Source organism: Schistocerca gregaria, chromosome 1 (assembly GCF_023897955.1).
Source record: "Schistocerca gregaria isolate iqSchGreg1 chromosome 1, iqSchGreg1.2, whole genome shotgun sequence".
In the NCBI taxonomy this organism is placed as follows: domain Eukaryota; kingdom Metazoa; phylum Arthropoda; class Insecta; order Orthoptera; family Acrididae; genus Schistocerca; species Schistocerca gregaria.
Window position 1 is genome coordinate 571048882 of NC_064920.1, and position 22224 is coordinate 571071105.

The window sequence follows — 22224 nt, forward strand, 5'->3', positions numbered from 1 at the left end:
GTCAACCTCCCTGGTCACTAACGGAACCAGTGGGCTACAATTACATTATCCAAGTAACCTCATTACTCACCATCACTGTGGCAAACAGTAAAATTAAGTGCCGTCCTTCTGGTGACAGGCCCTTGGTGTCAACTCACGACCTTATGATTGTCACTTCAGTTCAACATCAATACTGACTGCCAGCGCTAATGGTGACATTATCTGTCAGTGGCCGACCCTTGTATATCCTCACACCTCTGGTTGCAATGCTCTCGAATGGCCATCATCTCTATGGCTGTGCTGTTGTGTGGCTGCCTCATGTAACCTGCCACTTTGGTGCCATAAACAGCAGTTTTATCCCCTTGCAGTGGTCGAATCCTTATTGCCTTTGGCTTCAGTGGCTCACTCTTTCGAAGGGCACTAATATTCTGACAACTTACTTCGATGCTGACAACTCCTGTGATCATGACCCCTTCTTGCAGCTGCCCTAATTACCAAATCTCATAGTTTTTTACCCTTACTAGTGATGACATCCCCGTGTTGGTCAAATCGGAATGGCTACAGAAAACAACTCATTACCCAGAGGCAGCTCATTACGTTTCTGAGCCTTTCAGTTGTTGTCCTTGTGCAGGAAACACACCCTTCCAGTTGCCGACTCTTGTTGTTTCCAACTCCTTTAGTTGCCATCACCACACATATCTAACTCCTCCCACGACCAACCCCTAGTTTGGCCAACTGCTTGGGTAGTCAAGCACTTTGTTTACTGACCAATTTGGTTGCCATCAGTTTCTGTGTTCGTTCCCTATGATGTCCGCCCTTTCAGTGGCTGTCACCCTCAGAGGTTATTCCTGAAAATAGCCAACCCCTGGTCACAAACGCCCCAGTGCGCCTATACCTGCCTTTGCCAACCACCTGTATTATACAGCCACCCAGCTGCCAACAACAACACCAGTGGCTATCGTCAACTGGCGGAGGGTAATTGCAAATCACTGACTCTATAGTTTGCTGTCTGTATTTCTTCACAACACTAATGGTAACACACTCTGCTAATGTTCGATACTTGCAATTACTCACATCTCTCGTTTCAACCCTCCCACCCACCCACCCCCCAAATAGCAGATTCGTTTCTAGCCTAGCCACAATGTAATGTTTCATATAGTCCACAAGTCTGGTACCAAACCGTAAAGTTCGATCCCCTAGCTGCCCCAAACTCCTTATTACATTTAGCTTGAGTTGCTTAAATGTTTGAAGAACATATCGCTGTTAATAACTCCTGTAACCAGCACATATTCTTGGAGCTGCACTTCTTACCAGTTGTCATAGTTGTTCACCGTCACCATAGGTTCTTTCCTCCTGGTAGTGTACTTGGAATGGCATGTGACCACAACTGATCACCGAGAGGCTGACCCTTCAGGGTGCTGACCCTTCCAGTTGTTGACACTTCCAGGGAAACAAACCCCTCCAGTGGCCGACCCTTCCAGTTGCCGACCCCTCCGGTTGCCATCCCCTCAGGTAGCTAACTCCTCCGGTGGCCGACCCCTAGTGTGGCCGACCCCTTTGGTAGCCAACCCCTTCGGTTACTGACCCCTTCGGTTGCCGTCCCTTTCTGTAGTCGACCCCTTTGGTGGCTGCCCTTTCAGTGGCCAACACCTTCAGAAGCCATTCCCCATCATGGTCAACTTCCCTGGTTACTAACTGAACCAGTGGGCTACAATTGCATTATCCAAGTAACCTCATTACTCACCATCACAGTGGCAAACAGTAAAATTAAGTGCCGTCCTTTCTGGTGACAGGCCCTTAGTGTCAACTCCCGACCTTATGACTGTCACTTCAGGTCAACATCAATACTGACTGCCAGCGCTAATGGTGACATTATCTGTCAATGGCCGACCCTTGTATATCCTCACACCTCTGGTTGCAATGCTCTCAAATGGCCATCATCTCTATGGCTGTGCTGTTGTGTGGCTGCCTCATGTAACCTGCCACTTTGGTGCCATAAACAGCAGTTTTATCCCCTTGCAGTGGTCGAATCCTTATTGCCTTTGGCTTCAGTGGCTCACTTTTTCGAAGGGCACTAATATTCTGACAACTTACTTCGATGCTGACAACTCCTGTGATCATGACCCCTTCTTGCAGCTGCCCTAATTACCAAATCTCATAGTTTTGAACCCTTACTACTGATGACATCCCCGTGTTGGTCAAATCGGAATGGCTACAGAAAACAACTCACTACCCAGAGGCATCTCATTAGGTTTCTGAGCCTTCCAGTTGTTGTCTTTGTGCAGGGAACACACTCTGCCAGTTGCCGACTCTTGTTGTTTCCAACTCCTATAGTTGCCATCACCACACATATCTAACTCCTCCCACGACCAACCCCTAGTTTGGCCAACTGCTTGGGTAGTCAAGCACTTTGTTTACTGACCAATTTGGTTGCCATCAGTTTCTGTGTTCGTTCCCTATGATGTCCGCCCTTTCAGTGGCTGTCACCCTCAGAGGTTATTCCTGAAAATAGCCAACCCCTGGTCACAAACGCCCCAGTGCGCCTATACCTGCCTTTGCCAACCACCTGTATTATACAGCCACCCAGCTGCCAACAACAACACCAGTGGCTATCGTCAACTGGCGGAGGGTAATTGCAAATCACTGACTCTATAGTTTGCTGTCTGTATTTCTTCACAACACTAATGGTAACACACTCTGCTAATGTTCGATACTTGCAATTACTCACATCTCTCGTTTCAACCCTCCCACCCACCCACCCCCCAAATAGCAGATTCGTTTCTAGCCTAGCCACAATGTAATTTTCATATAGTCCACAAGTCTGGTACCAAACCGTAAAGTTCGATCCCCTAGCTGCCCCAAACTCCTTATTACATTTAGCTTGAGTTGCTTAAATGTTTGAAGAACATATCGCTGTTAATAACTCCTGTAACCAGCACATATTCTTGGAGCTGCACTCCTTACCAGTTGTCATAGTTGTTCACCGTCACCATAGGTTCTTTCCTCCTGGTAGTGTACTTGGAATGGCATGTGACCACAACTGATCACCCAGAGGCTGACCCTTCAGGGTGCTGACCCTTCCAGTTGTTGACACTTCCAGGGTAACAAACCCCTCCAGTGGCCGACCCTTCCAGTTGCCGACCCCTCCGGTTGCCATCCCCTCAGGTAGCTAACTCCTCCGGTGGCCGACCCCTAGTGTGGCCGACCCCTTTGGTAGCCAACCCCTTTGGTTACTGACCCCTTCGGTTGCCGTCCCTTTCTGTAGTCGACCCCTTTGGTGGCTGCCCTTTCAGTGGCCAACACCTTCAGAAGCCATTCCCCATCATGGTCAACCTCCCTGGTTACTAACGGAACCAGTGGGCTACAATTGCATTATCCAAGTAACCTCATTACTCACCATCACAGTGGCAAAAAGAAAAATTAAGTGCCGTCCTTCTGGAGACAGGCCCTTAGTGTCAACTCACGACCTCATGATTGTCACTTCAGTTCAACATCAATACTGACTGCCAGCGCTAATGGTGACATTATCTGACAATGGCCGACCCTTGTATATCCTCACACCTCTGGTTGCAATGCTCTCGAATGGCCATCATCTCTATGGCTGTGCTGTTGTGTGGCTGCCTCATGTAACCTGCCACTTTGGTGCCATAAACAGCAGTTTTATCCCCTTGCAGTGGTCGAATCCTTATTGCCTTTGGCTTCAGTGGCTCACTCTTTCGAAGGGCACTAATATTCTGACAACTTACTTCGATGCTGACAACTCCTGTGATCATGACCCCTTCTTGCAGCTGCCCTAATTACCAAATCTCATAGTTTTGAACCCTTACTACTGATGACATCCCCGTGTTGGTCAAATCGGAATGGCTACAGAAAACAACTCACTACCCAGAGGCATCTCATTAGGTTTCTGAGCCTTCCAGTTGTTGTCTTTGTGCAGGGAACACACTCTGCCAGTTGCCGACTCTTGTTGTTTCCAACTCCTATAGTTGCCATCACCACACATATCTAACTCCTCCCACGACCAACCCCTAGTTTGGCCAACTGCTTGGGTAGTCAAGCACTTTTGTTTACTGACCAATTTGGTTGCCATCAGTTTCTGTGTTCGTTCCCTATGATGTCCGCCCTTTCAGTGGCTGTCACCCTCAGAGGTTATTCCTGAAAATAGCCAACCCCTGGTCACAAACGCCCCAGTGCGCCTATACCTGCCTTTGCCAACCACCTGTATTATACAGCCACCCAGCTGCCAACAACAACACCAGTGGCTATCGTCAACTGGCGGAGGGTAATTGCAAATCACTGACTCTATAGTTTGCTGTCTGTATTTCTTCACAACACTAATGGTAACACACTCTGCTAATGTTCGATACTTGCAATTACTCACATCTCTCGTTTCAACCCTCCCACCCACCCACCCACCAAATAGCAGATTCGTTTCTAGCCTAGCCACAATGTAATTTTCATATAGTCCACAAGTCTGGTACCAAACCGTAAAGTTCGATCCCCTAGCTGCCCCAAACTCCTTATTACATTTAGCTTGAGTTGCTTAAATGTTTGAAGAACATATCGCTGTTAATAACTCCTGTAACCAGCACATATTCTTGGAGCTGCACTCCTTACCAGTTGTCATAGTTGTTCACCGTCACCATAGGTTCTTTCCTCCTGGTAGTGTACTTGGAATGGCATGTGACCACAACTGATCACCCAGAGGCTGACCCTTCAGGGTGCTGACCCTTCCAGTTGTTGACACTTCCAGGGTAACAAACCCCTCCAGTGGCCGACCCTTCCAGTTGCCGACCCCTCCGGTTGCCATCCCCTCAGGTAGCTAACTCCTCCGGTGGCCGACCCCTAGTGTGGCCGACCCCTTTGGTAGCCAACCCCTTTGGTTACTGACCCCTTCGGTTGCCGTCCCTTTCTGTAGTCGACCCCTTTGGTGGCTGCCCTTTCAGTGGCCAACACCTTCAGAAGCCATTCCCCATCATGGTCAACCTCCCTGGTTACTAACGGAACCAGTGGGCTACAATTGCATTATCCAAGTAACCTCATTACTCACCATCACAGTGGCAAAAAGAAAAATTAAGTGCCGTCCTTCTGGAGACAGGCCCTTAGTGTCAACTCCCGACCTCATGATTGTCACTTCAGTTCAACATCAATACTGACTGCCAGCGCTAATGGTGACATTATCTGACAATGGCCGACCCTTGTATATCCCCACACCTCTGGTTGCAATGCTCTCGAATGGCCATCATCTCTATGGCTGTGCTGTTGTGTGGCTGCCTCATGTAACCTGCCACTTTGGTGCCATAAACAGCAGTTTTATCCCCTTGCAGTGGTCGAATCCTTATTGCCTTTGGCTTCAGTGGCTCACTCTTTCGAAGGGCACTAATATTCTGACAACTTACTTCGATGCTGACAACTCCTGTGATCATGACCCCTTCTTGCAGCTGCCCTAATTACCAAATCTCATAGTTTTTTACCCTTACTAGTGATGACATCCCCGTGTTGGTCAAATCGGAATGGCTACAGAAAACAACTCACTACCCAGAGGCAGCTCATTAGGTTTTTGAGGCCGTCAGTTGTTGTCCTTGTGCAGGAAACACATCCTTCCAGTTGCCGACTCTCGTTGTTTCCAACTCCTTTAGTTACCATCACCACACATATCTAACTCCTCCCACGACCAACCCCTAGTTTGGCCAACTGCTTGGGTAGTCAAGCACTTTGTTTACTGATCAATTTGGTTGCCATCAGTTTCTGTGTTCGTTCCCTATGATGTCCGCTCCTCCAGTGGCCGTCACCCTCAGACGACATTCCTGAAAATAGCTAACCCGTGGTCACAAACGCCCCAGTGCGCCTACACCTGCCTTTGCCAACCACCTGTATTATACAGCCACCCAGCTGCCAACAACAACACCAGTGGCTATCATCAACTGGCGGAGGGTAATTGCAAATCACTGACTCTATAGTTTGCTGTCCATATTTATTCACAACATTACTGGTAACACACTCTGCTAATGTTCGATACTTGCAATTACTCACATCTCTCGTTTCAACCCTCCCACCCACCCACCCCCCAAATAGCAGATTCGTTTCTAGCCTAGCCACAATGTAATGTTTCATATAGTCCACAAGTCTGGTACCAAACCGTAAAGTTCGATCCCCTAGCTGCCCCAAACTCCTTATTACATTTAGCTTGAGTTGCTTAAATGTTTGAAGAACATATCGCTGTTAATAACTCCTGTAACCAGCACATATTCTTGGAGCTGCACTTCTTACCAGTTGTCATAGTTGTTCACCGTCACCATAGGTTCTTTCCTCCTGGTAGTGTACTTGGAATGGCATGTGACCACAACTGATCACCCAGAGGCTGACCCTTCAGGGTGCTGACCCTTCCAGTTGTTGACACTTCCAGGGTAACAAACCCCTCCAGTGGCCGACCCTTCCAGTTGCCGACCCCTCCGGTTGCCATCCCCTCAGGTAGCTAACTCCACCGGTGGCCGACCCCTAGTGTGGCCGACCCCTTTGGTAGCCAACCCCTTCGGTTACTGACCCCTTCGGTTGCCATCCCTTTCTGTAGTCGACCCCTTTGGTGGCTGCCCTTTCAGTGGCCAACACCTTCAGAAGCCATTCCCCATCATGGTCAACCTCCCTGGTTACTAACGGAACCAGTGGGCTACAATTGCATTATCCAAGTAACCTCATTACTCACCATCACAGTGGCAAAAAGAAAAATTAAGTGCCGTCCTTCTGGAGACAGGCCCTTAGTGTCAACTCACGACCTTATGATTGTCACTTCAGTTCAACATCAATACTGACTGCCAGCGCTAATGGTGACATTATCTGTCAGTGGCCGACCCTTGTATATCCTCACACCTCTGGTTGCAATGCTCTCGAATGGCCATCATCTCTATGGCTGTGCTGTTGTGTGGCTGCCTCATGTAACCTGCCACTTTGGTGCCATAAACAGCAGTTTTATCCCCTTGCAGTGGTCGAATCCTTATTGCCTTTGGCTTCAGTGGCTCACTCTTTCGAAGGGCACTAATATTCTGACAACTTACTTCGATGCTGACAACTCCTGTGATCATGACCCCTTCTTGCAGCTGCCCTAATTACCAAATCTCATAGTTTTTTACCCTTACTAGTGATGACATCCCCGTGTTGGTCAAATCGGAATGGCTACAGAAAACAACTCACTACCCAGAGGCAGCTCATTACGTTTCTGAGCCTTTCAGTTGTTGTCCTTGTGCAGGAAACACACCCTTCCAGTTGCCGACTCTTGTTGTTTCCAACTCCTTTAGTTGCCATCACCACACATATCTAACTCCTCCCACGACCAACCCCTAGTTTGGCCAACTGCTTGGGTAGTCAAGCACTTTGTTTACTGACCAATTTGGTTGCCATCAGTTTCTGTGTTCGTTCCCTATGATGTCCGCCCTTTCAGTGGCCGTCACCCTCAGAGGTTATTCCTGAAAATAGCCAACCCCTGGTCGCAAACGCCCCAGTGCGCCTATACCTGCCTTTGCCAACCACCTGTATTATACAGCCACCCAGCTGCCAACAACAACACCAGTGGCTATCGTCAACTGGCGGAGGGTAATTGCAAATCACTGCCTCTATAGTTTGCTGTCCATATTTATTCGCAACATTACTGGTAACACACTCTGCTAATGTTCGATACTTGCAATTACTCACATCTCTCGTTTCAACCCACCCACCCACCCACCCCCCAAATAGCAGATTCGTTTCTAGCCTAGCCATAATGTAATGTTTCATATAGTCCACAAGTCTGGTACCAAACCGTAAAGTTCGATCCCCTAGCTGCCCCAAACTCCTTATTACACTTAGCTTGAGTTGCTCAAAGGTTTGAAGTACATATCGCTGTTAATAACTCCTGTAACCAGCACATATTCTTGGAGCTGCACTTCTTACCAGTTGTCATAGTTGTTCACCGTCACCATAGGTTCTTTCCTCCTGGTAGTGTACTTGGAATGGCATGTGACCACAACTGATCACCCAGAGGCTGACCCTTCAGGGTGCTGACCCTTCCAGTTGTTGATACTTCCAGGGTAACAAAGCCCTCCAGTGGCCGACCCTTCCAGTTGCCGACCCCTCCGGTTGCCATCCCCTCAGGTAGCTAACTCCTCCGGTGGCCGACCCCTAGTGTGGCCGACCCCTTTGGTAGCCAACCCCTTTGGTTACGGACCCCTTCGGTTGCCGTCCCTTTCTGTAGTCGATCCCTTTGGTGGCTGCCCTTTCAGTGGCCAACACCTTCAGAAGCCATTCCCCATCATGGTCAACCTCCCTGGTCACTAGCGCAACCAGTGGGTTACAATTGCATTATCCAAGTAACCTCATTACTCGCCAACACAGTGGCAAACAGTAAAATTAAGTGCCGTCCTTTCTGGTGGCAGGCCCTTAGTGTCAACTCCCGACCTTATGACTGTCACTTCAGGTCAACATCAATACTGACTGCCAGCGCTAATGGTGACATTATCTGTCAATGGCCGACCCTTGTATATCCTCACACCTCTGGTTGCAATGCTCTCAAATGGCCATCATCTCTATGGCTGTGCTGTTGTGTGGCTGCCTCATGTAACCTGCCACTTTGGTGCCATAAACAGCAGTTTTATCCCCTTGCAGTGGTCGAATCCTTATTGCCTTTGGCTTCAGTGGCTCACTTTTTCGAAGAGCACTAATATTCTGACAACTTACTTCGATGCTGACAACTCCTGTGATCATGACCCCTTCTTGCAGCTGCCCTAATTACCAAATCTCATAGTTTTGAACCCTTACTACTGATGACATCCCCGTGTTGGTCAAATCGGAATGGCTACAGAAAACAACTCACTACCCAGAGGCATCTCATTAGGTTTCTGAGCCTTCCAGTTGTTGTCCTTGTGCAGGGAACACACTCTGCCAGTTGCCGACACTTGTTGTTTCCAACTCCTTTAGTTGCCATCACCACACATATCTAACTCCTCCCACGACCAACCCCTAGTTTGGCCAACTGCTTGGGTAGTCAAGCACTTTGTTTACTGACCAATTTGGTTGCCATCAGTTTCTGTGTTCGTTCCCTATGATGTCCGCCCTTTCAGTGGCTGTCACCCTCAGAGGTTATTCCTGAAAATAGCCAACCCCTGGTCACAAACGCCCCAGTGCGCCTATACCTGCCTTTGCCAACCACCTGTATTATACAGCCACCCAGCTGCCAACAACAACACCAGTGGCCATCGTCAACTGGCGGAGGGTAATTGCAAATCACTGACTCTATAGTTTGCTGTCTGTATTTCTTCACAACACTAATGGTAACACACTCTGCTAATGTTCGATACTTGCAATTACTCACATCTCTCGTTTCAACCCTCCCACCCACCCACCCCCCAAATAGCAGATTCGTTTCTAGCCTAGCCACAATGTAATGTTTCATATAGTCCACAAGTCTGGTACCAAACCGTAAAGTTCGATCCCCTAGCTGCCCCAAACTCGTTATTACATTTAGCTTGAGTTGCTTAAATGTTTGAAGAACATATCGCTGTTAATAACTCCTGTAACCAGCACATATTCTTGGAGCTGCACTTCTTACCAGTTGTCATAGTTGTTCACCGTCACCATAGGTTCTTTCCTCCTGGTAGTGTACTTGGAATGGCATGTGACCACAACTGATCACCCAGAGGCTGACCCTTCAGGGTGCTGACCCTTCCAGTTGTTGACACTTCCAGGGTAACAAACCCCTCCAGTGGCCGACCCTTCCAGTTGCCGACCCCTCCGGTTGCCATCCCCTCAGGTAGCTAACTCCACCGGTGGCCGACCCCTAGTGTGGCCGACCCCTTTGGTAGCCAACCCCTTCGGTTACTGACCCCTTCGGTTGCCATCCCTTTCTGTAGTCGACCCCTTTGGTGGCTGCCCTTTCAGTGGCCAACACCTTCAGAAGCCTTTCCCCATCATGGTCAACCTCCCTGGTTACTAACGGAACCAGTGGGCTACAATTGCATTATCCAAGTAACCTCATTACTCACCATCACAGTGGCAAAAAGAAAAATTAAGTGCCGTCCTTCTGGAGACAGGCCCTTAGTGTCAACTCACGACCTTATGATTGTCACTTCAGTTCAACATCAATACTGACTGCCAGCGCTAATGGTGACATTATCTGTCAGTGGCCGACCCTTGTATATCCTCACACCTCTGGTTGCAATGCTCTCGAATGGCCATCATCTCTATGGCTGTGCTGTTGTGTGGCTGCCTCATGTAACCTGCCACTTTGGTGCCATAAACAGCAGTTTTATCCACTTGCAGTGGTCGAATCCTTATTGCCTTTGGCTTCAGTGGCTCACTCTTTCGAAGGGCACTAATATTCTGACAACTTACTTCGATGCTGACAACTCCTGTGATCATGACCCCTTCTTGCAGCTGCCCTAATTACCAAATCTCATAGTTTTTTACCCTTACTACTGATGACATCCCCGTGTTGGTCAAATCGGAATGGCTACAGAAAACAACTCACTACCCAGAGGCAGCTCATTACGTTTCTGAGCCTTTCAGTTGTTGTCCTTGTGCAGGAAACACACCCTTCCAGTTGCCGACTCTTGTTGTTTCCAACTCCTTTAGTTGCCATCACCACACATATCTAACTCCTCCCACGACCAACCCCTAGTTTGGCCAACTGCTTGGGTAGTCAAGCACTTTGTTTACTGACCAATTTGGTTGCCATCAGTTTCTGTGTTCGTTCCCTATGATGTCCGCCCTTTCAGTGGCCGTCACCCTCAGAGGTTATTCCTGAAAATAGCCAACCCCTGGTCGCAAACGCCCCAGTGCGCCTATACCTGCCTTTGCCAACCACCTGTATTATACAGCCACCCAGCTGCCAACAACAACGCCAGTGGCTATCGTCAACTGGCGGAGGGTAATTGCAAATCACTGCCTCTATAGTTTGCTGTCCATATTTACTCGCATCATTACTGGTAACACACTCTGCTAATGTTCGATACTTGCAATTACTCACATCTCTCGTTTCAACCCACCCACCCACCCACCCCCCAAATAGCAGATTCGTTTCTAGCCTAGCCATAATGTAATGTTTCATATAGTCCACAAGTCTGGTACCAAACCGTAAAGTTCGATCCCCTAGCTGCCCCAAACTCCTTATTACACTTAGCTTGAGTTGCTTAAATGTTTGAAGAACATATCGCTGTTAATAACTCCTGTAACCAGCACATATTCTTGGAGCTGCACTTCTTACCAGTTGTCATAGTTGTTCACCGTCACCATAGGTTCTTTCCTCCTGGTAGTGTACTTGGAATGGGATGTGACCACAACTGATCACCCAGAGGCTGACCCTTCAGGGTGCTGACACTTCCAGTTGTTGACACTTCCAGAGTAACAAACCCCTCCAGTGGCCGACCCTTCCAGTTGCCGACCCCTCCGGTTGCCATCCCCTCAGGTAGCTAACTCCTCCGGTGGCCGACCCCTAGTGTGGCCGACCCCTTTGGTAGCCAACCCCTTTGGTTACTGACCCCTTCGGTTGCCGTCCCTTTCTGTAGTCGATCCCTTTGGTGGCTGCCCTTTCAGTGGCCAACACCTTCAGAAGCCATTCCCCATCATTGTCAACCTCCCTGGTCACTAGCGCAACCAGTGGGTTACAATTGCATTATCCAAGTAACCTCATTACTCACCAACACAGTGGCAAACAGTAAAATTAAGTGCCGTCCTTTCTGGTGACAGGCCCTTAGTGTCAACTCACGACCTTATGACTGTCACTTCAGGTCAACATCAATACTGTCTGCCAGCGCTAATGGTGACATTATCTGTCAATGGCCGACCCTTGTATATCCTCACACCTCTGGTTGCAATGCTCTCAAATGGCCATCATCTCTATGGCTGTGCTGTTGTGTGGCTGCCTCATGTAACCTGCCACTTTGGTGCCATAAACAGCAGTTTTATCCACTTGCAGTGGTCGAATCCTTATTGCCTTTGGCTTCAGTGGCTCACTTTTTCGAAGGGCACTAATATTCTGACAACTTACTTCGATGCTGACAACTCCTGTGATCATGACCCCTTCTTGCAGCTGCCCTAATTACCAAATCTCATAGTTTTTTACCCTTACTACTGATGACATCCCCGTGTTGGTCAAATCGGAATGGCTACAGAAAACAACTCACTACCCAGAGGCATCTCATTAGGTTTCTGAGCCTTCCAGTTGTTGTCTTTGTGCAGGGAACACACTCTGCCAGTTGCCGACTCTTGTTGTTTCCAACTCCTATAGTTGCCATCACCACACATATCTAACTCCTCCCACGACCAACCCCTAGTTTGGCCAACTGCTTGGGTAGTCAAGCACTTTGTTTACTGACCAATTTGGTTGCCATCAGTTTCTGTGTTCGTTCCCTATGATGTCCGCCCTTTCAGTGGCTGTCACCCTCAGAGGTTATTCCTGAAAATAGCCAACCCCTGGTCGCAAACGCCCCAGTGCGCCTATACCTGCCTTTGCCAACCACCTGTATTATACAGCCACCCAGCTGCCAACAACAACACCAGTGGCTATCGTCAACTGGCGGAGGGTAATTGCAAATCACTGACTCTATAGTTTGCTGTCTGTATTTCTTCACAACACTAATGGTAACACACTCTGCTAATGTTCGATACTTGCAATTACTCACATCTCTCGTTTCAACCCTCCCACCCACCCACCCCCCAAATAGCAGATTCGTTTCTAGCCTAGCCACAATGTAATGTTTCATATAGTCCACAAGTCTGGTACCAAACCGTAAAGTTCGATCCCCTAGCTGCCCCAAACTCCTTATTACATTTAGCTTGAGTTGCTTAAATGTTTGAAGAACATATCGCTGTTAATAACTCCTGTAACCAGCACATATTCTTGGAGCTGCACTTCTTACCAGTTGTCATAGTTGTTCACCGTCACCATAGGTTCTTTCCTCCTGGTAGTGTACTTGGAATGGCATGTGACCACAACTGATCACCCAGAGGCTGACCCTTCAGGGTGCTGACCCTTCCAGTTGTTGACACTTCCAGGGAAACAAACCCCTCCAGTGGCCGACCCTTCCAGTTGCCGACCCCTCCGGTTGCCATCCCCTCAGGTAGCTAACTCCTCCGGTGGCCGACCCCTAGTGTGGCCGACCCCTTTGGTAGCCAACCCCTTCGGTTACTGACCCCTTCGGTTGCCATCCCTTTCTGTAGTCGACCCCTTTGGTGGCTGCCCTTTCAGTGGCCAACACCTTCAGAAGCCATTCCCCATCATGGTCAACCTCCCTGGTTACTAACGGAACCAGTGGGCTACAATTGCATCATCCAAGTAACCTCATTACTCACCATCACAGTGGCAAAAAGAAAAATTAAGTGCCGTCCTTCTGGAGACAGGCCCTTAGTGTCAACTCACGACCTTATGGTTGTCACTTCAGTTCAACATCAATACTGACTGCCAGCGCTAATGGTGACATTATCTGTCAGTGGCCGACCCTTGTATATCCTCACACCTCTGGTTGCAATGCTCTCGAATGGCCATCATCTCTATGGCTGTGCTGTTGTGTGGCTGCCTCATGTAACCTTCCACTTTGGTGCCATAAACAGCAGTTTTATCCACTTGCAGTGGTCGAATCCTTATTGCCTTTGGCTTCAGTGGCTCACTCTTTCGAAGGGCACTAATATTCTGACAACTTACTTCGATGCTGACAACTCCTGTGATCATGACCCCTTCTTGCAGCTGCCCTAATTACCAAATCTCATAGTTTTTTACCCTTACTAGTGATGACATCCCCGTGTTGGTCAAATCGGAATGGCTACAGAAAACAACTCACTACCCAGAGGCAGCTCATTACGTTTCTGAGCCTTTCAGTTGTTGTCCTTGTGCAGGAAACACACCCTTCCAGTTGCCGACTCTTGTTGTTTCCAACTCCTTTAGTTGCCATCACCACACATATCTAACTCCTCCCACGACCAACCCCTAGTTTGGCCAACTGCTTGGGTAGTCAAGCACTTTGTTTACTGACCAATTTGGTTGCCATCAGTTTCTGTGTTCGTTCCCTATGATGTCCGCCCTTTCAGTGGCCGTCACCCTCAGAGGTTATTCCTGAAAATAGCCAACCCCTGGTCGCAAACGCCCCAGTGCGCCTATACCTGCCTTTGCCAACCACCTGTATTATACAGCCACCCAGCTGCCAACAACAACACCAGTGGCTATCGTCAACTGGCGGAGAGTAATTGCAAATCACTGCCTCTGTAGTTTGCTGTCCATATTTATTCACAACATTACTGGTAACACACTCTGCTAATGTTCGATACTTGCAATTACTCACATCTCTCGTTTCAACCCACCCACCCACCCACCCCCCAAATAGCAGATTCGTTTCTAGCCTAGCCATAATGTAATGTTTCATATAGTCCACAAGTCTGGTACCAAACCGTAAAGTTCGATCCCCTAGCTGCCCCAAACTCCTTATTACACTTAGCTTGAGTTGCTCAAAGGTTTGAAGTACATATCGCTGTTAATAACTCCTGTAACCAGCACATATTCTTGGAGCTGGACTTCTTACCAGTTGTCATAGTTGTTCACCGTCACCATAGGTTCTTTCCTCCTGGTAGTGTACTTGGAATGGGATGTGACCACAACTGATCACCCAGAGGCTGACCCTTCAGGGTGCTGACCCTTCCAGTTGTTGACACTTCCAGGGTAACAAACCCCTCCAGTGTCCGACCCTTCCAGTTGCCGACCCCTCCGGTTGCCATCCCCTCAGGTAGCTAACTCCTCCGGTGGCCGACCCCTAGTGTGGCCGACCCCTTTGGTAGCCAACCCCTTTGGTTACGGACCCCTTCGGTTGCCGTCCCTTTCTGTAGTCGACCCCTTTGGTGGCTGCCCTTTCAGTGGCCAACACCTTCAGAAGCCATTCCCCATCATGGTCAACCTCCTTGGTCACTAACGCAACCAGTGGGTTACAATTGCGTTATCCAAGTAACCTCTTTACTTACCATCACAGTGGCAAACAGTAAAATGAAATGCCGTCCTTCTGGTGACAGGCCCTTAGTGTCAACTCACGACCTTATGATTGTCACTTCAGTTCAACATCAATACTGACTGCCAGCGCTAATGGTGACATTATCTGTCAATGGCCGACCCTTGTATATCCTCACACCTCTGGTTGCAATTCTCTCAAATGGCCATCATGTCTATGGCTGTGCTGTTGTGTGGCTGCCTCATGTAACCTGCCACTTTGGTGCCATAAACAGCAGTTTTATCCCCTTGCAGTGGTCGAATCCTTATTGCCTTTGGCTTCAGTGGCTCACTCTTTCGAAGGGCACTAATATTCTGACAACTTACTTCGATGCTGACAACTCCTGTGATCATGACCCCTTCTTGCAGCTGCCCTAATTACCAAATCTCATATTTTTTTACCCTTACTACTGATGACATCCCCGTGTTGGTCAAATCGGAATGGCTACAGAAAACAACTCACTACCCAGAGGCAGCATATTAGGTTTCTGAGCCTTTCAGTTGTTGTCCTTGTGCAGGGAACACACTCTGCCAGTTGCCGACTCTTGTTGTTTCCAACTCCTTTAGTTGCCATCACCACACATATCTAACTCCTCCCACGACCAACCCCTAGTTTGGCCAACTGCTTGGGTAGTCAAACACTTTGTTTACTGACCAATTTGGTTGCCATCAGTTTCTGTGTTCGTTCCCTATGATGTCCGCTCCTTCAGTGGCCGTCACCCTCAGAGGACATTCCAGAAAATAGCCAACCCCTGGTAACAAACGCCCCAGTGCGCCTATACCTGCCTTTGCCAACCACCTGTATTATACAGCCACCCAGCTGCCAACAGCAACACCAGTAGCTATTGTCAACTGGAGGAGGGTAATTGCAAATCACTGCCTCTATAGTTTGCTGTCCATATTTATTCACAACACTAATGGTAACACACTCCGCTAATGTTCGATACTTGGAATTACTCACATCTCTCGTTTCAACCCTCCCACCGACCCACCCTCCAAATAGCAGATTCGTTTCTAGCCTAGCCACAATGTAATGTTTCATATAGTCCACAAGTCTGGTACCAAACCGTAAAGTTCGATCCCCTAGCTGCCCAAAACTCCTTATTACATTTAGCTTGAGTTGCTTAAATGTTTGAAGAACATATTGCTGTTAATAACTCCTGTAACCAGCACATATTCTTGGAGCTGCACTTCTTACCAGTTGTCATAGTTGTTCACCGTCACCATAGGTTCTTTCCTCCTGGGAGTGTACTTGGAATGGCATGTGACCATAACTGATCACCCAGAGGCTGACCCTTCAGGGTGCTGACCCTTCCAGTTGTTGACACTTCCAGGGTAACAAAGCCCTCCAGTGGCCGACCCTTCCAGTTGCCGACCCCTCCAGTTGCCATCCCCTCAGGTAGCTAACTCCTCCGGTGGCCGACCCCTAGTGTGGCCGACCCCTTTGGTAGCCAACCCCTTTGGTTACTGACCCCTTCGGTTGCCGTCCCTTTCTGTAGTCGACCCCTTTGGTGGCTGCCCTTTCAGTGGCCAACACCTTCAGAAGCCATTCCCCATCATGGTCAACCTCCCTGGTCACTAACGGAACCAGTTTGCTACAATTGCATTATCCAAGTAACCTCATTACTCATCATCACAGTGGCAAAAAGAAAAATTAAGTGCCGTCCTTCTGGTGACAGGCCCTTGGTGTCAACTCACGACCTCATGATTGTCACTTCAGTTCAACATCAATACTGACTGCCAACGCTAATGGTGACATTATCTGTCAATGGCCGACCCTTGTATATCCTCACACCTCTGGTTGCAATGCTCTCAAATGGCCATCATCTCTATGGCTGTGCTGTTGTGTGGCTGCCTCATGTAACCTGCCACTTTGGTGCCATAAACAGCAGTTTTATCCCCTTGCAGTGGTCGAATCCTTATTGCCTTTGGCTTCAGTGGCTCACTCTTTCGAAGGGCACTAATATTCTGACAACTTACTTCGATGCTGACAACTCCTGTGATCATGACCCCTTCTTGCAGCTGCCCTAATTACCAAATCTCATAGATTTTTACCCTTACTACTGATGACATCCCCGTGTTGGTCAAATCGGAATGGCTACAGAAAACAACTCACTACCCAGAGGCAGCTCATTAGGTTTCTGAGCCTTTCAGTTGTTGTCCTTCTGCAGGAAACACACCCTTCCAGTTGCCAACTCTTGTTGTTTCTAACTCCTTTAGCTGCCATCACCACACATATCTAACTCCTCCCACGACCAACCCCTAGTTTGGCCAACTGCTTGGGTAGTCAAACACTTTGTTTACTGGCCAATTTGGTTGCCATCAGTTTCTGTGTTCGTTCCCTATGATGTCCGCTCCTTCAGTGGCCGTCACCCTCAGAGGACATTCCCGAAAATAGTCAACCCCTGGTCACAAACGCCCCAGTGCGTCTATACCTGTCTTTGCCAACACCTGTATTATACAGCCACCCAGCTGCCAACAACAACACCAGTGGCTATCGTCAACTGGCGGAGGGTAATTGCAAATCACTGCCTCTATAGTTTGCTGTCCATATTTATTCACAACACTAATGGTAACACACTCTGCTAATGTTCGATACTTGGAATTACTCACATCTCTCGTTTCAACCCTCCCACCCACCCACCCTCAAATAGCAGATTCGTTTCTAGCCTAGCCACAATGTAATGTTTCATATAGTCCACAAGTCTGGTACCAAACCGTAAAGTTCGATCCCCTAGCTGCCCCAAACTCCTTATTACATTTAGCTTGAGTTGCTTAAATGTTTGAAGAACATATCGCTGTTAATAACTCCTGTAACCAGCACATATTCTTGGAGCTGCACTTCTTACCAGTTGTCATAGTTGTTCACCGTCACCATAGGTTCTTTCCTCCTGGTAGTGTACTTGGAATGGCATGTGACCACAACTGATCACCCAGAGGCTGACCCTTCAGGGTGCTGACCCTTCCAGTTGTTGACACTTCCAGGGTAACAAACCCCTCCAGTGGCCGACCCTTCCAGTTGCCGACCCCTCCGGTTGCCATCCCCTCAGGTAGCTAACTCCTCCGGTGGCCGACCCCTAGTGTGGCCGACCCCTTTGGTAGCCAACCCCTTTGGTTACTGACCCCTTCGGTTGCCGTCCCTTTCTGTAGTCGATCCCTTTGGTGGCTGCCCTTTCAGTGGCCAACACCTTCAGAAGCCATTCCCCATCATTGTCAACCTCCCTGGTCACTAGCGCAACCAGGGGGGTACAATTGCATTATCCAAGTAACCTCATTACTCACCAACACAGTGACAAACAGTAAAATTAAGTGCCGTACTTTCTGGTGACAGGCCCTTAGTGTCAACTCCCGACCTTATGACTGTCACTTCAGGTCAACATCAATACTGACTGCCAGCGCTAATGGTGACATTATCTGTCAATGGCCGACCCTTGTATATCCTCACACCTCTGGTTGCAATGCTCTCAAATGGCCATCATCTCTATGGCTGTGATGTTGTGTGGCTGCCTCATGTAACCTGCCACTTTGGTGCCATAAACAGCAGTTTTATCCCCTTGCAGTGGTCGAATCCTTATTGCCTTTGGCTTCAGTGGCTCACTTTTTCGAAGGGCACTAATATTCTGACAACTTACTTCGATGCTGACAACTCCTGTGATCATGACCCCTTCTTGCAGCTGCCCTAATTACCAAATCTCATAGTTTTTAACCCTTACTACTGATGACATCCCCGTGTTGGTCAAATCGGAATGGCTACAGAAAACAACTCACTACCCAGAGGCATCTCATTAGGTTTCTGAGCCTTCCAGTTGTTGTCTTTGTGCAGGGAACACACTCTGCCAGTTGCCGACTCTTGTTGTTTCCAACTCCTATAGTTGCCATCACCACACATATCTAACTCCTCCCACGACCAACCCCTAGTTTGGCCAACTGCTTGGGTAGTCAAGCACTTTGTTTACTGACCAATTTGGTTGCCATCAGTTTCTGTGTTCGTTCCCTATGATGTCCGCCCTTTCAGTGGCTGTCACCCTCAGAGGTTATTCCTGAAAAGAGCCAACCCCTGGTCACAAACGCCCCAGTGCGCCTATACCTGCCTTTGCCAACCACCTGTATTATACAGCCACCCAGCTGCCAACAACAACACCAGTGGCTATCGTCAACTGGTGGAGGGTAATTGCAAATCACTGCCTCTATAGTTTGCTGTCCATATTTATTCACAACACTAATGGTAACACACTCTGCTAATGTTCGATACTTGCAATTACTCACATCTCTCGTTTCAACCCTCCCACCCACCCACCCCCCAAATAGCAGATTCGTTTCTAGCCTAGCCACAATGTAATGTTTCATATAGTCCACAAGTCTGGTACCAAACCGTAAAGTTCGATCCCCTAGCTGCCCCAAACTCCTTACTACATTTAGCTTGAGTTGCTTAAATGTTTGAAGAACATATTGCTGTTAATAACTCCTGTAACCAGCACATATTCTTGGAGCTGCACTTCTTACCAGTTTTCATAGTTGTTCACCGTCACCATAGGTTCTTTCCTCCTGGTAGTGTACTTGGAATGGCATGTGACCACAACTGATCACCCAGAGGCTGACCCTTCAGGGTGCTGACCCTTCCAGTTGTTGACACTTCCAGGGTAACAAACCCCTCCAGTGGCCGACCCTTCCAGTTGCCGACCCCTCCGGTTGCCATCCCCTCAGGTAGCTAACTCCTCCGGTGGCCGACCCCTAGTGTGGCCGACCCCTTTGGTAGCCAACCCCTTTGGTTACTGACCCCTTCGGTTGCCGTCCCTTTCTGTAGTCGACCCCTTTGGTGGCGGCCCTTTCAGTGGCCAACACCTTCAGAAGCCATTCCCCATCATGGTCAACCTCCCTGGTCACTAACGGAACCAGTTTGCTACAATTGCATTATCCAAGTAACATCATTACTCACCATCACAGTGGCAAAAAGAAAAATTAAGTGCCGTCCTTCTGGTGACAGGCCCTTGGTGTCATATCACGACCTCATGATTGTCACTTCAGTTCAACATCAATACTGACTGCCAGCGCTAATGGTGACATTATCTGTCAATGGCCGACCCTTGTATATCCTCACACCTCTGGTTGCAATGCTCTCAAATGGCCATCATCTCTATGGCTGTGCTGTTGTGTGGCTGCCTCATGTAACCTGCCACTTTGGTGCCATAAACAGCAGTTTTATCCCCTTGCAGTGGTCGAATCCTTATTGCCTTTGGCTTCAGTGGCTCACTCTTTCGAAGGGCACTAATATTCTGACAACTTACTTCGATGCTGACAACTCCTGTGATCATGACCCCTTCTTGCAGCTGCCCTAATTACCAAATCTCATAGTTTTTTACCCTTACTAGTGATGACATCCCCGTGTTGGTCAAATCGGAATGGCTACAGAAAACAACTCACTACCCAGAGGCAGCTCATTAGGTTTCTGAGCCTTTCAGTTGTTGTCCTTCTGCAGGAAACACACTCTTCCAGTTGCCGACTCTTGTTGTTTCCAACTCCTTTAGCTGCCATCACCACACATATCTAACTCCTCCCACGACCAACCCCTAGTTTGGCCAACTGCTTGAGTAGTCAAACACTTTGTTTACTGACCAATTTGGTTGCCATCAGTTTCTGTGTTCGTTCCCTATGATGTCCGCTCCTTCAGTGGCCGTCACCCTCAGAGGACATTCCCGAAAATAGCCAACCCGTGGTCACAAACGCCCCAGTGCGCCTATACCTGCCTTTGCCAACCACCTGTATTATACAGCCACCCAGCTGCCAACAACAACACCAGTGGCTATCATCAACTGGCGGAGGGTAATTGCAAATCACTGACTCTATAGTTTGCTGTCCATATTTATTCACAACATTACTGGTAACACACTCTGCTAATGTTCGATACTTGCAATTACACACATCTCTCGTTTCAACCCACCCACCCACCCACTCCCCAAATAGCAGATTCGTTTCTAGCCTAGCCACAATGTAATGTTTCATATAGTCCACAAGTCTGGTACCAAACCGTAAAGTTCGATCCCCTAGCTGCCTCAAACTCCTTATTACACTTAGCTTGAGTTGCTTAAATGTTTGAAGTACATATCGCTGTTAATAACTCCTGTAACCAGCACATATTCTTGGAGCTGCACTTCTTACCAGTTGTCATAGTTGTTCACCGTCACCATAGGTTCTTTCCTCCTGGTAGTGTACTTGGAATGGGATGTGACCACAACTGATCACCCAGAGGCTGACCCTTCAGGGTGCTGACCCTTCCAGTTGTTGACACTTCCAGGGTAACAAACCCCTCCAGTGGCCGACCCTTCCAGTTGCCGACCCCTCCGGTTGCCATCCCCTCAGGTAGCTAACTCCTCCGGTGGCCGACCCCTAGTGTGGCCGACCCCTTTGGTAGCCAACCCCTTTGGTTACTGACCCCTTCGGTTGCCGTCCCTTTCTGTAGTCGACCCCTTTGGTGGCTGCCCTTTCAGTGGCCAACACCTTCAGAAGCCATTCCCCATCATGATCAACCTCCCTGGTCACTAACGGAACCAGTGGGCTACAATTGCATTATCCAAGTAACCTCATTACTCACCATCACAGTGGCAAAAAGAAAAATTAAGTGGGGTCCTTCTGGAGACAGGCCCTTAGTGTCAACTCACGACCTTATGATTGTCACTTCAGTTCAACATCAATACTGACTGCCAGCGCTAATGGTGACATTATCTGACAATGGCCGACCCTTGTATATCCTCACACCTCTGGTTGCAATGCTCTCAAATGGCCATCATCTCTATGGCTGTGCTGTTGTGTGGCTGCCTCATGTAACCTGCCACTTTGGTGCCATAAACAGCAGTTTTATCCCCTTGCAGTGGTCGAATCCTTATTGCCTTTGGCTTCAGTGGCTCACTCTTTCGAAGGGCACTAATATTCTGACAACTTACTTCGATGCTGACAACTCCTGTGATCATGACCCCTTCTTGCAGCTGCCCTAATTACCAAATCTCATAGTTTTTTACCCTTACTAGTGATGACATCCCCGTGTTGGTCAAATCGGAATGGCTACAGAAAACAACTCACTACCCAGAGGCAGCTCATTAGGTTTCTGAGCCTTTCAGTTGTTGTCCTTCTGCAGGAAACACACTCTTCCAGTTGCCGACTCTTGTTGTTTCCAACTCCTTTAGCTGCCATCACCACACATATCTAACTCCTCCCACGACCAACCCCTAGTTTGGCCAACTGCTTGAGTAGTCAAACAC